Source organism: Stylophora pistillata, chromosome 12 (genome assembly GCF_964205215.1).
Source record: "Stylophora pistillata chromosome 12, jaStyPist1.2, whole genome shotgun sequence".
In the NCBI taxonomy this organism is placed as follows: Eukaryota; Metazoa; Cnidaria; class Anthozoa; order Scleractinia; family Pocilloporidae; genus Stylophora; species Stylophora pistillata.
In genome coordinates this window covers 12,624,228-12,642,142 of record NC_142530.1, presented here as the reverse complement: position 1 = coordinate 12,642,142, position 17,915 = coordinate 12,624,228, and the positions used below count along the sequence as shown (strand labels likewise).

At 39.6% G+C, this 17,915-nt stretch overlaps 1 pseudogene across 1 annotated transcript; it reads right to left on the bottom strand.

Annotated features, from left to right (window-relative positions):
• Positions 1–320: 320 nt before the first annotated feature.
• LOC148718839 (uncharacterized) lies at positions 321–10,357 on the bottom strand (annotated as a pseudogene). Its single transcript, XR_015994166.1, has 7 exons — positions 8,471–10,357; positions 7,590–7,732; positions 6,565–7,478; positions 6,036–6,147; positions 5,558–5,819; positions 4,952–5,231; positions 321–4,532 (listed from the first exon to the last, which is right to left on the bottom strand). The product of XR_015994166.1 is annotated as an uncharacterized LOC148718839 (transcript).
• Between the last annotated feature and the right edge of the window lie 7,558 nt (positions 10,358–17,915).

Sequence of the window (17,915 nt, the reverse complement as noted above, 5' to 3'; positions counted from 1 at the left end):
ACCATCATCAGGATCATTTGGTATTTTGCCACTGGGTCTCTGATTGACCAAATTTGCTACTTCGAGGAGACAGGTGTAGAGCTCAAATGGGGTAAGCACAGCTTCTCCAATGGCTTTCTTGAGTGCTCTCTTTACGGTCTTCACCATAGCCTCTGAACATCCGTTCTGGTGTGGGGCATCGGGTGTGGTGAATTGCCACTTCATACCTCGGTCGGCACAGAATTCTTTGAGCTTGTTGTTATCCCATCCTTCTATCATAAGGCGCAATTCATGTTCCGCTCCCACCATTTGTGAACCATTATCGGAGATTAGAACTTTCGGGTAACCACGATACGAGAAGAACCTTCTCAGAACCTGCAGGAATTCCATGGTGGTCAGATCGGTAGCAGGTTCGCAGTGAACTGCTCTCGTGTTGAGGCACGTGAATATTACTCCATAGTGCTTTGCCATTTTGCTTCTACCAACCCTAGCTTTAATGGGTCCGAAGTAGTCACATGACGCGTACAGGAAAGGAAGGGTGTACGGTTGTAGGCGGCAACTGGGTAAATTTGCCATTAGCTGGGTCTCCACCTTTGCTTACATCTCTCTGCAGAAGGTACATCGGCCCTTAATAACATTGGCAAGATTGCTTCCTTTGATTATCCAGTACCTTCTTCTGGTTTTTGCCGTTGTTACAGCTACACCTGGGTGACCTACTCTGTGTGCACTGGACTTTTTCCATCATAGGATAATAGATTAGAATCGACGCGACCTCCAACTCTTATGATGCCTTTGTCGTCAGTGAATGGACTAAGTGTTTTGGAGTCTCCCTTCTCTATTCTACCTGAAAGGCCAGTCTGTGCTTCCTTTGCCCAGTATTCTTCGGCGTCCTGAATCTCTTCTGTACCAAGTGGACCAACTTGCACTTGACTGTTATCATTTTGCTGGCTTGACTTAAGGCGGAGGTTGCGGCAGAATCGAACAACGTAAGCTGTCACTCTGAGCAGTCGTCTCCATGTTGGTAGGTTGGTAGACAGCAGCGGTGCATGTGATTTGGACCTTTCTTCGCTCTCTGTTTACTTCTGTCATATCGGGTACACATTGCTCCAAGGGCCAATGATCCTCTAGAAGCTGTAGAAAGTTTGGACCGTTGAACCCTCTTCCATTTATTTCGGTGGCTGCAATTCCCTTGGTTAAGAGTCTGTCCACGAGAGGACCAGGCAGGCGTGACACATGCCATCTCACCGATTTCTCTCAAACTTTTACAGATGATTAAGATCATAAAGTTATTCAAGAGTCCAAAGTAGTCTGGGCTCCCGGTTAATCCCTGGGGTACAAGGGCTTTCACATCAAATCCCAGGGATAAAACCCCTAAATTAGCCCTAAAATTGCACTTCCCAAAAAGATCTCCCACACTGATAGAATGCGGTAGATTTTAATCTCATTTCATCCAACAATTTTTTGAACCTAAAGCAATCGAAGGTTCAAAGTTGGATTGATTTGAAATCATTCTCGCCAATCGAGAGTATTTCATAATCAACCATGTCACGCGACAACTTTAAGAGACCGAAAATTAGGCTTTTTTAATTGCATATATCTCCAATGGGCAACGTTACATGTCGATCAACATGCAATCACTGTAAAACCCAATCATAGTGCTATGTTTCTGACGAAAAAAATTTTTGGCCTCTGTGAAATATTTGTGATCAGATTCCTCCGAAGTGCGTGGGAGGCAAAGTTGATTTAACCACTTTTTGACCACTTTTTGGTTAACGAGGCGAATCAAGTCGTTTAATGGTATATGTGACGCCAAATGTTTTGTTTTTCGGCTCTAAAGATATTAAAAGATGTTTAGTTGCATAGCTAAGGCGTTAAATTAATTGTACATTTCGTAGATGTTGACCCAATTCACTGATAGTTACTTAAGAAGATCTCCTAGCAAATCTAATGACACCGATTCGTGTTTATATACTGAAAGTCGACAGCTGAAAGCAAAGTATGCCAACTATTTTTTGTAAATTTTTTTCTTTTCATACTTCTTAAATTTATCTTCAAACATGGAGCGCGCTTAAAGTAATTTCCTTACCGAAGAAAAAACTGCCGTCATGTAAATTTAGGTGTGCGGCGTGACAAGTGTTTCTGTTACATGTACTTCAATGCATGAATTCAGAAATAAAATTCACTGAGCTCGAAAAAATAAAAGTCTCTCTTTGACAGGCAATCCATATTCGACTTAAGTTCAAGTTATTTTTGTTTACTGTACTAAAATCTAATGGCACGAGTATTTTTCTGAAATCAGGTGAATCTAAAACTATCGCTATGAAAAGTAAACAAAGATAAAAGAAAGCACGTAATCAATCAGTTTCCTTGTCACTTTGTGCTTGTATTCATCATAGTTTTCTCTATTTCTATTCAACTATGATGTGGGAACTAGGGTGATTTAACTAGACCCATGAAATTGTAGTTATTGCAGTATTAGTTAGTATTTACGCACTTTTTCCATTGTTTTCTTTTAGTTTCATTTAATTACATTTAATTTAATTCCATTCTTATCTTTTAGGTTTGACTACCACGCACTTACTGTTAGATACTATTTCACGGTAAATTATTATCTTCGCGCCATAATCAATCCTTTAAATTATGTTTTGTGGTATTATTAACCAATCCGAGAATAATAAAAGACTGCATTTGAAGATTCATGTTTCGAATGCAATATTTTCAATTTTGAAAGAACAGAAGTGCGAACGAAGTAACTGAGAACTTACTACAAAATACTTCAGTTGCTACAAAATTTTAATAGGTAGGGAAAGAGCTGCTCAAGTCTATATGCTAGATTGAAAGATGCCCCTGTTATTTTGATTGTTGCAGATTATTTTGTTTTGGTAAGCGTTTGTGGAGTATCCCATAGTAGTCTTGCTCACAATTATTCACGTTAGGACTGGAGCCAGCCTCTTATATGTATTTAGGGGACATAAGTGCTAAGCTCATTTGCACGTTTCATTGCTGTTACAATTGATTTCGCATTGCTATATTTGTTATGTGGCAAGGAGTTGCTAGTAGCGTTGTGGTACTCAAATGTAGAGGGCTGTGCTTTCCTCTGTTTTGCCAGGCTCCTTGCCAGATATTATAGACGGTACTTTTTACCTCACGGTATCCATGAGTGCCTTTTGCAGGTTATTCATAATTAAATAGAGATTACTTCGATTAAAATACACGTTTTAAATTAAAGTTCTAGTTCCCTTCCTATTTGGAATCTTGTCTCCATTGCTTCTACTTCGCTGATATAATCATCAAGGTCCTCTTTCTCCTCTTGGGAAGCAGTTACATTTCGCTTCAAGACACCACTCTTGTTAAGGGCTGACAGCCTGCTGAAATATCTTGCAACTTGATGTGTTGAAAGCCATTCTTCCTTTGAAAACAATTTATCTCCATTTGACGATCTTTGACTCCTCAGTTTACATGCAATATCAGCGGGATTTGCTTTAACACCGGTTTCCTCTCCTTGGAAGAATGTTTCCTGCAAATAAGAGCGAACGCGTTCGGAAAATCGGATTGACTTCTTTTGATTTCTTCATTTCCCAACCCACCTCCAGTGATGGATTGTCAGCTGATACTGATGAGGATTCTGTTACTGACGGTACACCACCAACCTCACCTTCCACATGGTCTCTTGTAACAGTTTTACAGGTCTCTGCCCACTTTGTTATAATGCTGTCATAGTCCGATTCTCTTTCTAACTTGATCAGGTGGCGTCCAACATCGAGATGTTTCTCTAGACCTTTAAATTCCTTGTAGACTTTGACACATCCTTGTTCAGGGCGGGAATGGGAGGCGATCGATCGCGTTGCTGGCTCTGCTTCGCCTGATTGCATTATTTGCACCTCCGTTGGCGCTAATGGTCCGATATCTTGGGCCTGCGTTGCTCCTGCACGAAACGTGCCGACATCTTGTAACAGTTGGCTAAATCGCTGAAGTTCTTTGATACCAGTGGGACCTTGTGGAGTACCATACTTTTGAAGCTGTGCCAGCGAAAAAAAAACCTGCCGGTGCCCACATTGTATGCCTTCCAAGCTCTCAGTCCTGCTGACTCGAACAAGAAATTGTTCAGTGCTTGAATTTCAGTCATGCTATGTTTCGTCATATTTTGAAAAGAATCTTGGATTTCTGCTACAGTGGCATAGCAGCCCTTTACCCCACAATACGATTCAATTGCAACCTTCATGTCATTGTCGGTGTTAATGTCATTTCCCTCGTTTATAAATCGCCGCATGTGACTTTTAAGAGTGGCTATACGGCGGTCACAAACATCTTTGCCGGCTTGGGGATCGCTGAAGTCATAGCGCAAGATTCTGATTCTGACACGCTCACCATGACTTGGCAATGACAGAATAAGATACGCATTGTGGTAGCACTCAGCGTTATCGGATCGCAAGAAAGCTTCACTGAGGTTAGAATAACTAGCCTTTCAGGCCACAAGCGTACTTTCCAGGATTGATGCCACTGCAAACCAGTTTTGGGTGCATTTGTCGAAAAGGGTGGATATAGCTCCTTGTCTAAAGAAAAAACGGGATTGTATTACCTAATTAGTATTGTCACCGTTAGGCTTGCAGCTAATGTTGAGGTAAAGCTCTATATTTTGAAAGAACCTACGCAATAGGGAATTTGTTGAAAGCAGGTACTTGCATTTTCGGTTTACCCAACATTTTTACATCCAAAAATTGCGTACAATGTGTAAATCAACTTTTTCTGGCCAATGTCTTCTTCACAGATATAACGTTTGCAAAAATCTTGGTTGTGGCATCGCTTTCACGTTATTGCGTTGATCTAAGTGAGTATGATGACCACTAGATTAGTTTATCACTCCTTCTGTTGCGCTGGCGTGATGAACACCAATCATAAATCAGTTGTAAGTTTTCTTTTTACTAGACGTCGATCTTAGCTAAATTACGCCCAGACGCAACTGAAACTCTACCTTAATTTCTCCGTCATCCCCCTTTTTGACAGCAACAGAAACATGCCATGACTTTCTTTTCTTCCCAAACCAATCTCGTTGCGTTTCCCGGTAACCGATTGGGAGAAATTTCATTGCCCAATCCATAATGATAAGTACTTGGTTATTGGCCGGGTTCTCGATAACCGCACTTTTTGCAGTGTTCTGGTGAGCCGCCCTGAGGATATGCGCTTTCCATCTATCAATGTCAGGAGTTGCGTTATCCACATCGTACTGTAACTCTTCCAGCTGGTCTTTACTGCTAAAAGACGTATAGCAATATAACTTAGATAATATGCTTTCTTTTGAGATTTGAAAACTTGCATATTGTTTGGTAAATTCTTCTCAAGGTTCCACTTGAAAACAAGTTGGTAAATACAACCTTAAAGACGGTTCAGTTCTCAAGCATTTCATAAAAGTTTAAGAAGATAAAAATCCGTTCCAGCCTTTGTGATATGACACTGAGATTGATAGTTATTTGTCACGTCATCTTTGACTGCTAGTTACATATCGTGGACTTCAGTTGCATACTGCATTCGAAGGTTGTGAGGAAACCAGATGGTATCAACTGTAAACACATATAATCACCTGAATTTGACTTCTTGTGAGTCAAATGCCAACTGAAGGTCTGCTATTACATTCTTAAGATCCTCGCATCGATCACAGTTGACCGTGTGCTGATGCGCACAGCTTCCGTGGAATTCTGGATCGGAACTGCTCAAGGCAAATTGTTGGCAGTGGTCAGGACAAGGACTCTCCCTTGCTAAGTGGATTTTCTAATCGGTCTTTAAATACTGCCTCGCACTCTTCAAGCGGCGTTTCATATCCTTCGTTCCTTCTTCTTGTAGACCTAAAAAGGTATATATTTAGAAATATATATAAAGCCCTGACAGTTGATGCATGTAGTTCCAGATGCTACAAAACTGATATAAAAACATTCATTTACGCATAACAAGGGAATAAAGTATTTTTCAAACCTTTTATTACCAGGAAAATCCCTAACAGTTTTACGGTCTAATAAGTTGCTCTTTCTTTAGCATTTGCTAACTTTAACGATTTTACTTACCGAGTGAGCGTAACCTTTCTGCTGTTTCTACTAATGTGGCAAAGGCACACACACCATCTGTTTGAATGCTATCCAGCCCTCTGAGCGATTTCTTTTTAGAAGCCGCGCATACCTTTTGAAAAAAAGAATTCAACTGCAACGTTTGACGCATGTCATGCCTGTTAGTCTATCTATCTTATTTTTGAAGGTGCATCACACAAATAGGACGATGAACTTTACTTGTGTCTAAAACTATCTCGCACGTGGTACACCTACCTAGTGACATAAGTGTGAAAATAATAACGTTATCGATGCAATATCTGTTTTCTTTAGATCTTAACATCGATCATAGGCAGCGATCTGTACATCGATCTCCTTACTAGTAGCAATGCTACTCCGGTGTTTAGGACTAAGGTACCTTAACGGAGTAGAGACAATGTTGAAATGTAGGTAGAGCAAAGTCGGTTTGTTTACTAATTGATAAGGATCAACGATGGAATTGCCTTAATTACGTATCGAGAGACTTTCTTCTATTTTCGAAACTGCTTACCTTCAGTATGTTAAACAGCGTCGATCGACCTAAAGGTTGAAATCCAGTCTCGGAACAGTACGATGTATACAGTTGGACAAGTCTCGATGCTATCACAGTTCCCACCACATTAGGAATTTCCAGTGTGTCACCATCGGAAAGTTTCAACTTTTTTGTTCCGTACGCGACATCTTGCAAAAAAGACGGACTAGAAACAAAATCAAGAAAGTGGTCAACCTTTGCTGGGTGCATTCTACTTCGCTTGATCTGTGGTGGTTCTATTTGTTGACCAGGCTCGTTAAGAAAAGCGCGTTTTCTTGCTTCGTCAATTCTCCATTTTGTAAGACCCGGAATTAAGGTCAATAATTCAGACCTCGAGTGGTCACAAACAAAAATAGAGAGTATCTGCTGTCTGGTATACCATGAATTTGCTTCTCATAGAGCTTTACCAGTCTTCCAAGAAGTTGATTATCTGGCCTGTTTCCATCCCTTCCACTGCTGTACCTCTCAACAACCCGATTGAAAAGCCAAGTGGACCGCTGTGGCGCAATTGCCTCCAGTACTGTCTCTACTGCTTGCACTGCTTTACGTTTGTAGTAGCGACTTGAGGAAGGAGACAAATTCAAAACATCTGTACAGAGCTGAGATCGAATGGGACTTACTCTTCCGTCCACAGAGTTCCGGAGAAAGTTATTCAGAAAGTGAAGCCTATGCTGTACTTAAGGAGTTGGCTGCCATTCTAGCGACGTTTCGATCTCAGGTACTGATTCTTGTGAAGAGGACGAAAGAGCCTCTGAACTTGCATAATCTGAGATCGCAGAGTTGCTGAGTTGCAGAATTGATATTATCCCGGGACCGACCTCTTGTGCGGCGTATGAAGGTGCCTCAGAATTTACATCATCTGCCCCCGCTGGGAGTTGTGGGTTTGGTATTGCCTATAGAATTAAAAAAAAAAATACATTACCGCAAAAATATAATATACTGCGGGTGCGTTCGTTTTCCCTTTCCTTAAGAAACCGAGGAAAAATGCAAAGAAGAAAATTTACCTCACTAGGCTGTTCTCGGAGTGATGACAGAGTAAATCCAGGCTCGCTGACTGCAGTAGGATCAAGAGAGGGCTGAGGCTCCGGTGCTGCGGGTTCAACGACGAGAGCAGCACCGTGTTCGCTGCGGCATAATTTGCAAATACCTGTAATAGTTCGTAGCAGAAACATTAAAATATACTTTAAAAGGGAAAAGGAGAAGGGGTCCAACTACATAAATTAGTCGGCATTATATGTCTTTTTACATCGATTGCAAATAGTAGATTTGCAACAAAAAGAAACCCCTTTTACAGAATCATTGTCGTTGTCTGCGATCTTTTTACCCTTCTAATTATCAATTGCTTGTCAAACACTGGATGAGACACCTAGTTTTTTTTTCAAGTTCGTCATTTGCAATCCTTGTTTTTAAGTTCACTATTCTTAACAAATAGCGATCCTTGTTCCGTTCTTGCATCTTTAGTGTTTTTCTGCCCTATAAAACGATCATTTCAAGGTTTCATTCTATATAAAGGCAACTCTTTACGACTATAAAAATGACTCAAAATGTTGTGACGTAGCTCCCTTAAGACCAAAAAAGCAAGATCGTCTAGCCAATACAGAACTTGAACCATTTCTAAAGTCGAAAGTTATCGACTACCTTTTACCTTGTGCGTAAAGTAAATGGTCAAAAAATTATTTTTCAGTTTCCTGTTGAAACTTTTCTGTCACAAGACGTGAGCAGTTATCGTCATATTGACCTGCGAAATGAACTATTTACAAATTCTGTTAATTCCCTATCCAGTTTAAGTAATTTTACTTAGTAAGAACAACGAATACCACTGGTGTCTATCTGGTTCTACAAGAGACATGATTCCAAACAGCAAAAAATGAAAACAAAACCATACCTGCACCGACGGGAACAAGAAATCTCCATTTCTCTATAATCTCTTTACACGTCTGTAGGCTTGCTCCTCTTTCTGGTTTTCGTCGCTTAATGCCATGCAGAGGATGGTAACATTTGAGACTTGGTCTCCACCAGGTGCCTAACACAGCGCGATGCTTCGGACACACTGTCATATCGTTCCCTATCACATCAAAGAATCCCACTCTAGCTAAAATGAGGTCTTTTTCCGACCTAACAGATGTTTGGGCAACCTTCAGTTGTCGCAAATGAGATTTGATATCCCTCGTACAGGATGACAAAGGGAATAATTCATTCTTCCCTGGAAATCTCGCTGAAAAATCACAAGTGCTCTTAGAATGCGAAGAGAACGAACAAGACAATTGGGCAACCATAGCTTTAAGTTGGCGCTCTAAAAAATCGACCAAGTAACTAAAAAAAAATAAGGCGAGACTTCTCTGGGAAGAAAAGACTCCGTGCTTTTTAGTTATCTTTGTTTATTTTTCATGGCGACGGTGTTTACATTAGCTTGATTGAAGGATCTCTGCCTCGAAAACAATCCTGCAATCAGACTTTACAGAGGTGAAATAAAATAAGTTTATTTAAAGTAGAATGTGGATTGACTTTCACGATGGACGTTTATTTTTTTCGAGCTCTGGGAATTTCATTTCTGAATTCATGCAAGTACATGTGACGGGAGCACGTGTCACACCACACACCTAAATTTGCATGACAGCTGTTTTTTCTCCAGAAGGAAATTAGTTGAAGTGCATCCTAAGTTTGATAATAAATTTAACAAGTATGAGTTTGACTAATGGTCGTGGGTCGTGGGTAGTGGGTACAAGTCGTGGGTCGTGGGTGTGGGTGTGGGTGTGGGTAAAAGTCGTGGGTGTGGTTAATACTTAATAATAAAAATAACCATTTAAAATATTAAATATAATAATACATAAATTTTATACAACCCTGTCATTCATTCATTTAACTGTTCTTTCTTCTAGTTATTTTATTTTGTTTATTCAATTTACCCTACTTTACGTCTATTTTTATCTGTTATCTCACTGCCAATGAAATCATAGTTTCAGTTTCGCGACGAAAAGCGAGATAAATCTTATTACATTAAATTAGTTTCACAACACGATAATTCCGGATCTGTCACCAGCGCGATCGCCGACGCGCGTCCATTGGTCGGCTACTCTGGGATTTGATTTTTCCCTTTTTCTGCTTTCTAGGGTAGTTGTCAAGGGAAATCAACAGCACATTCTTGTGTTCTCTTGCGGTTTTCAAGCCCCAGACGGTAAAACTTCCCGAGGTAATTTACTTAGGGAAAAATCGGTCACAACTTTCCTAGGGAAACTGTCAACAAGTCAAGTTTCCCTAGGACAAAACCCTGTAGTGTGACCGCAGCTAATATCGCGTTTACGATACTCCACTGTCGAGTTACCAGTCTGGCAGAGGTTATGTGTGTGCCTTTTGAGTCAGTCGACTTGTGCACAATCAGTTTTCCTTTCTATATACAGTGTGTAATTACCAGATTTATCTATCATTCTTTTGTCATTGATGTTGTCAGACGAGATCTCGGCATTTCTGTTCCTTGGCCCCTGACTTTAGCCGCAAATATAGAATTCACGAGCGCTGTCGCAATTTTAACGTTATAGTACTTCTACTAAATGAAATCATTTTTGGTACAATCGTACAAAGCAACTAGGGTGTCTCGTTAGCACAGACCTCGAAAATGCAGAACGCAGACCGCAGACCGCAGACCGCACAGCTCGAAAAACGTGTACACAGTGTGTAATTACAAGATTTATCTCTCTTCCCTTTGTTATCAAACGAGATCTCGGAATGCGTCGCGAAACTGAAACTAATTTCATTGACAGTGAGATAACAGATATAAAACAGACGTAAAGTAGGGTAAATTGAATAAACAAAATAAAATAACTAGAAGAAAGAACAGTTAAATGAATGAATGACAGGGTTGTATAAAATTTATGTATTATTATATTTAATATTTTAAATGGTTATTTTTATTATTAAGTATTAAGCACACCCACGACTTTTTGCCCACACCCACACCCACACCCACGACCCACGACTTGTACTCACGACCCACGACCCACGACCATTAGTCAAACTCAACAAGTATGGAAAGTAACAAAATGTGCAAAATATACCTCGCATACTCTGTTTTTAGCTGTTGACTTCCAGCATAAAAACACGAATCGGTGTAATTAGATTTACTAATAACTGTCAGTGAATTGTGTCAATATCTACGAATTAGTACAATTAATTCAGCGCCTTAACTATGCAGTTAAACACCTAGCTGTTAATACTTTTAGAGCCAAACACAAAACAATTGGTGTCACATATACCATAGCACGATTTGATTCCGCTCATTAACTAGCAGCTTGTGATCACAAAGTGCTTAAATAAACATTGCCTGTCACGCACTTCGGAGGAATGTGATCACAAATATTTCACAGAGGCCAAAACTTTTTTTTGTCAGAAACGTAGCACTATGATTGGGTTTTACTGTGATTATATTTTGATCGACATTTAACGTTGCCCACTGGAGATATTTGCAATGAAGAAAGCCTAATTTTCGGTCTATTAAAATTGTCGCGTGAGGTGGTTGATTATGAAATGCTCTCGATTAGCGAGAATGATTTCAAATCAATCCAACTTTAAACCTTCGACTGCTTAAGGTTAAAAAAATTGTTGGATGAAATGAGATTAAAATCCACCGCATTCTATCAGTGCGGGAGATCTTTTTTGGAAGTGCAATTTTAAGGCTAATTTCGGGGTTTTATCCCTGGGATTTGATGTGAAAGCCCTTGTACCCCAGGAATTAATCGGGAGCCCAAACTACTCTGGACTCTTGAATAACTTTATGATCTTAATCATCTGTGAAAGTTTGAGAGAAATCGGTGAGATGGCATGTGTCACGCCTGCCTGGTCCTCTCGTGGACAGACTCTTAACTCTCGCTGAAAACTCGGTTTTGCAAAATTTATCTGCAAACAAGTTAACACCAATTTTTTTTGACAAGATTGTGTTGAAATCTGCTAGAAAACACTAGAATTTGGCTGATACCCGATGTTTCCGGCAACATTTGGCAAGATAGTGAAATGAGTCAAGTCCTCAGCTTGTGATAGAAAGACGGTTTTGCAAAACGTATCTGGAAACCTTGCAAAACAGCTTTTTTCGAATAGATTGCGCTGAAATCTGTAACAAAACACTAAATGTTGCATGAGACCCGATGTTTTCTGAAAAATTTTGGGACAGACTGAAATGCGCCAAGTGTTAACTCTCTCAGAAAACTCGGTTTTGCAAAACGTATCTGCAAACAAGTTAAAACCAATTTTTTTAACAAGATTGTGTTGAAATCTGTAAGAAAACACGAAAATTTTGTTGGTACCCGATGTTTCCTGCAAAATTTGGCAAGATAGTGAAATGGGTCAAGTGCTCACCTCGTGCTGGAAACACGGTTTTGCAAAAAGTATCTGGAAACCTGCCAAAACTGGTTTTTTTGAATAGATTACCCTGAGATCTGTAAGACAACACTACATGTTGGTTGAGACCCGATGTTTTCTGCAAAATTTGGACACAGAGTGAAATGCACCAAGTCTTAACTCTGGCTGAAAACTCGGTTTTGGAAGATGTATCTGCAAACAAGTTAAAACCAATTTTTTGGACAAGATTGTGTTGAAATCTGTAAGAAAACACTAAAAATTTGGTTGATATCCGATGTTTCCTGCAAAATTTGCCAAGATAGTGAAATGCGTCAAGTCCTTCTCAACTCGTGCTGGAAAGACGGGTTTGCAAAAAGGAACTGGAAACCTGCCAAAACTACTTTTTTTAAATAGATTACGCTGAAATCTGTAACAAAACACTAAATGTTGGTTGAGACCCGATGTTTTCTGCAAAATTTGGACAGAGTGAAAGTCGCCAAATCTTAACTCTCGCTGAAAACTCGGTTTTGCAAAATGTATCTCCAAACAAGTTAAAACCAATTTTTTTGACAAGATTGTGTTGAAATCTGTAAGAAAACACTGAAATTTGGTTGATTCTCGATGTTTCGTGTAAAATTTGGCAAGATAGTGAAATGCGTCAAGTCCTTCTCAACTCGTGCTGGAAAGACGGTTTTGGAAAAAGTATTTGGAAACTTGCCAAAACCAATTTTTTCCAATAAATTCCGCTGAGATCTGTAACAAAACACTAAATGTTGGTTGAGACCCGATGTGTTCTGCAAAATTTGGACACAGAGTGAAATGCGCCAAGTCTTAGCTCTCGCTGAAAACTCGGGTTTCCAAAATATATCTGGAAACAGGTTAAAACATATTTCTTTGACAAGATTGTGTTGAAATCTGCTACAAAACACTTAAGTTTGGTTGATACCCGCTGTTTCCTGCAAAATTTGGGAAGATATTGAATTGAGTCAAGTCCTTCCCAGCTCGTGCTGGAGACGGTTTTGCAAAAACTATCTGGAAACCTGCCAAAACCAGTTTTTTTGAATAGATTGCGCTAAAATCTGTAACAAAACACTAAATGTTGCTTGAGACCCGATTTTTTCTGCAAAATTTGGACACAGATTGAAATGCGCCAAGTCTTAACTCTCGCTGAAAACTAGGTTTTCTAAAATATATCTGCAAACAAGTTAACACCAATTTTTGAAATCTGTAAGAAAACACTAAAATTTGGTTGATACCCGAAGTTTCCCGCAAAATTTGGGAAAATAGTGAAATGCGTCAAGTCCTTCTCAACTCGTGCTGGAAGGACGGTTTTGCAAAAAGTATCTGAAAACCTGCCAAAACCACTTCTTTCGAATAGATTACGCTGAGATCTGTAAGAAAACACTAAATGTTGGTTGAGACCCGATGTTTTCGGCAAAATGTGGACACATGTACGAACCACTGGGTTAGTCAACTATCCAATCATCCAATCAGCCGGTAAGACAACCAAGGAGAGGGCCAGTCAAGTACCACTGGGTCAGTCAGCCAGTCAGTCACCTAGACAGTGAACCAGGCAGACAGCCAGTCAGTCAGCAGGCAATGAGCTACGAATTCACATGTCACTCTGCAATTCAAATAACCAGTCAGATAGCCAGTCAAGTACTCCTGAGTTAGGCGACCATTCAGTCAGCTAGTCAGCCAAACAGCTAGTTAGCCAGTCAGTCACCAGTCAATAAGCCACTTAGTCACCGATCGGTGGACAAGTCAGTTAGAGTTACCAATCAAGTACCACTGAGTCAGTCAAGAAAACTCTAAAATTTACTTGATACCTGATTTTCCTACGAAATTTTGGCCAGAGACTGTAATCCGTCAGATGTTGCTCAACGCGGGCTGAAAAGACGGTTTCCCAAAACGTATCTGGGAACAAGCCAAACCCAATGTTTTGTAATAGATTGTGTTGAAATCTGTAAGAAAACACTACAAGTTACATGATGATCAATGTTTCCTGGGAAATTCGGTCAGAGAGAGTTAGGTCAAGTCTTTCTCAACTCGTGCTAAGAACATGATTTCGGGAAAGCCAAAACCAGTTCTTTTTAATAGAATGTGTCAAAAGCTGTAAGAAAATCCTTAAATTTGCTTGATATATTATGTTTCCTCCAAAATCTGGCCAAAGACTGAAATGCGTCAAGTCTTGTTCAGGTCCTGCTGGAAACACAGTTTTTAAAAATCTATCTGCAAACAAGCCAAAAGCAATTTATTTGAATAGAATGTGTCGAAATCTGTAAGAAAAAAGTAAATATTGCTTGATATCCGATGTTTCCTTCGAAGTTTGGCCAGATATTGACTTGCGTCAAGTCTTACTCAACTCGCGCTGAAAACACAGTTTTCCAATAACTATCTGCAAACAGGCCAAAAGCAATTGTTTCTGATGGATTGTGTTGAAATTTGTAAGGAAACACTAAAATTTGCTTAATAACCGAAGTTTCCTGCGAAATCTTACCAGAGATGGTTTTGGGTCAAGTCTTGCTCAAGTCCCGCTGGAAACACGGTTTTTAAAAAAGTATCTTCAAACAAGCCAAAAGAAATTTATTTGAGTAGAATGTGTCGAAATCTGTAAGAAAACATTAAAATTTGCTTGATATCCGATGTTTCCTTCGAAATTTGGCCAGATATTGACTTGCGTGAAGTCTTGCTCAACTTGCGCTGAAAACACGGTTTTGCAAAATTTATCTGCAAACAGGCCAAAAGCAATTGTTTCTAATGAATTGTGTTGAAATCTGTAAACAAACACTAAAACTTGCTTAATACCCGAAGTTTCCTGCGAAATTCTACCAGAGAGAGAATTGGGTGAAGTCTTACTCAAGTCGTGCTGAAAACATGGTTTTTAAAAAAGTATCTTGAGATAAGCAAAGACCAATTTTTTTAACAGAATGTGTTGAAATCTGTAAGAAAACACTAAAATTTGCTCCATATCCAACGTTTTCTACAAAATTTGGCCAAAGACTGAAATGCATAAGGTCTTGCTCAGCTCGCGCTGAAAAGACGGTTTTGCAAAAACTATATCAAACAGGCCCGAAGCAATCTTATTTAATAGATGAAAATCTATTAAAAAAACACTAAAACTTGCCTAAAACCCGAAGTTTCCTGCGAAATTTGGCCAAAGAGAGAATTGGGTCAAGTCTTGCTCAACTCACGCTGAAAGCACGCTTTTGCAAAAATTAGCTAGAAACAAGCCGAAACCAACGTTTTTTAAGCGAATGTGTTGAAATATGTAAGAAAAAACAGAAATTTGCTAGACACGTGATGTTTCCTACGAAATTTGTGTAGAGACTAAAATGCGTCAAGTCTTCCTGACCTAGCACTGAAAACAGAGTTTTGGGAAAAACTAGACGGACTGGTGACCAACTTGCAGATCGCCTGGTGGCTAACTTGGTAATTGGGTAGATGCTTTTCTGGGTGACCGACTGCTTGACTGAGTTAATGGTACCAGAGCGCCTGACAAAGTTGTTGACTGACTGGTTGACTGATTGACAGAATTACTGGTTACTGACTGGTCTAAAAATTCAAGATGGCGGAAGTGAAAAGAGGGTCCCTTAACACTAACCCCATTTAACTTTTGACTCATTCATGCTTAAGCCATCAAACTTGTCCGTCTAGTTGGATTGAGTTACGTTGGTATGAAACATGAAGATATTTTATGCAGAAGCAACACAGTTATAGTGGTTTAAAGATTGCTGGGGGAGATGAACCATCGCCGAGGGGATATGAACCAAGGTGGTAGATTAACCGTAACCCCATCTAACTTAAACACCATTTCTGCTTAAGCAATGAAATTTCTTACACCATTATACATTGAATTGAACTACTTTGGTATTAAATATAAAGGTATGCACGATTGCGAGAGAATATGCAACATCGCCGAGGGGATATAAACCATCGCTGAGGGGATATGAACCAAAGTGGTACGTTAACCCTAACCCCATGTAATTTTGGAACCATTCGTACTTAAGCTACGAACCTTGTCACACTGTTGGGCATTATAGTGAACTACTTGCTTGATAAACATTAGGATATTACATTGCTAAGTAACAGAGTGACATTCCTTGGAACTCTGACCATCTAGCTTTTGAAAGACTGAAATTCTTAAGTAATGGTTTAGGTGTTTAAAACCATTTAACCAAAAGTACCACACTACCCTTTGGAAAAAAATCCAAGATAGCGGAAATGAAAAGACGGTGCCTTAACCCTAACCCAATGTAACTCTTAAGCCATTCTTGCTGAAGCTATGAAGTTTGTCACACTGTTGGGCATTGCATTGAACTACTTGTGTGATAAATGTGAGTATATTGTACTACGGAATGAGAGAGTTCCATTCTTTGGAACTGTGAACATCTAAATTTTGAAAGACTGAAATTGTTGAGTTAGGGTTTAGGTGTTTAAAACCATTTGTACACCAAAAAAAGTACTTTTCAGACAATAGTAACTCTTTCCAATGATAATCAAATAAGAATAGAGCGTTTTAGACAAGAACACTTTTGACCAAAAGTACCATGCTACCCCTTTGGAAAAAAAATCCAAAAAATCTAGAGGTCTTTGGATTAAACTAGTTTGGTATGAAACAAGAACATATTTTATGCGCAAGGAACAGAGTTATAGGGGTTGCAAGATTGCGAGGGGATATGAACCATCGCTGACGGGATATGACCAAGGGTTAGCCCTAACCCCATCTCACCTTTGAACCATTCCTGCTTAAGCCATGAACCTGGTGACACTTTTGGGCATTGTGTCACGTTTACGGATACGAACTCTAATCTTTTTTACTTATGTAACTCTTCCGTTTTTAGCACAAAGACACTAAGAAACTTTCAATGACTTTCTATTTAATTTGTTAGCGCGCTTTGTTTGATTTCTGTTCCGTGACTAGCGAATATCCGCTCAAAGCCAGCTACATAAAGCACTGTTCATTTCTAGTTCCCGTGACGTCAAAGTGTAAGAACTAAATTCGCCTTCTATTAGCAAGTAGCTCAGTTACGAGGAGTCCCTGTAGCGAAAGCATTTCGGAGCCGAACGAAGTTTAGGAGTTCTCTACCCCGGAGTCAAGATCCGATGTAAGTTACGATTGTAATATTCCTCATTTTTATCATTTCTAGTTTCGTAGTCTTTCGGTTTTCCTTATATCGAACCTTCATGTATCCGGTCTATAGTTTTTACCGCCTGTGCTGTACAAAGACTGCCAGCTTAAGTGAATAAAGAGTTTGATGCTGCTGCTTGTCTAAAGTTCAACACTGGCGAACTCCGGTGCACAACACCACGTGTCTGCGGCATCGGGAACGCGACACATTGCATTGAACTACTTTTGTGATAAATATGAGTATATTGCATTACGGAATGACAGAGTTCCAGTCTTTGGAACAGTGACCATCTGAATTTTGAAAGACTAGAATTCTTAAGTAAGGCTTTACGTGTTGAAAACAAGTTCTATACCGAAAAAAGTAGTTTTCAGACAATAGTAACTCTTTTTAATGATAATCAAACAATAAGAAAGCGTTTTAGACAATGGAACTTTTGACCAAAAGTACCATGCTACCCTTTTGGAAAAAATCCAAGATGGCGGAAATGAAAAGATGGTCCCTTAACCCTAACCCCATCGAACTTTTGACTTATTCATGCTTAAGCCATTACACTTCTCACCCTAGTGGTCTTTGGAATCAACTAGTTTGGTATGAAATAATAACATATTTTATGCGGAACCAACATAGTTAGAGGCGTTGGAAAATTGCGAGGGGATATGAACCATCGCCGAGGGGATATGAACCAAGGGGGTAGGTTAACCCTAGCCCATGTCACCTTAAAACATATCCTGCTTAAGCCCTGAAGTTTATTACACTATTAGACATTGCATTGAACTAGTTTGCTCTTAAGAGGCTGTCCCTCTTATTTCCACCCGGTCAATTTTGCGTGAAAAATAATTTTGCCTGACACTCAGTCAACAGAAAGACTTT